This window comes from Microtus ochrogaster, linkage group LG5, assembly GCF_000317375.1.
Source record: "Microtus ochrogaster isolate Prairie Vole_2 linkage group LG5, MicOch1.0, whole genome shotgun sequence".
Classification (NCBI taxonomy): Eukaryota; Metazoa; Chordata; class Mammalia; order Rodentia; family Cricetidae; genus Microtus; species Microtus ochrogaster.
This window is the reverse complement of record NC_022031.1, coordinates 503481-503882: the sequence shown is the minus strand read 5'-3', so window position 1 is coordinate 503882 and position 402 is coordinate 503481.

Sequence of the window (402 nt, the reverse complement as noted above, 5' to 3'; positions counted from 1 at the left end):
AAAAGTAAATTAAAAAAAAAACTTGTATATGGGGCTGGAGAGATGGCTCAGTGGTTAAGAGCACTGACTGTTCTTCCAGAGGACCTGAGTTCAATCCCCAGCAACCACATGGTGGCTCACAAACATCTGTTATGAGATCTGGCGCCTTCTGGCCTGCAGGCATACAGACAGAATATTGTATACAGAATAAATAAATAAAGTCTTTAAAAAAATAAAAATAAAAGTACTTAAAAAACTTGTATATGAATCCCCACTTTTCTCATCTGCCATTTGATGCTTCAAGTAAAAAGGAAACTTCAAGGTCTATCCTACTTCTACTGAAAGTGCAAACAGCCCACCATCAGGGAGAATGAGCAGCTGCTGTAGTCCTCCCCCCAACAGCTCTGCTAGTCTTCCGGGGTT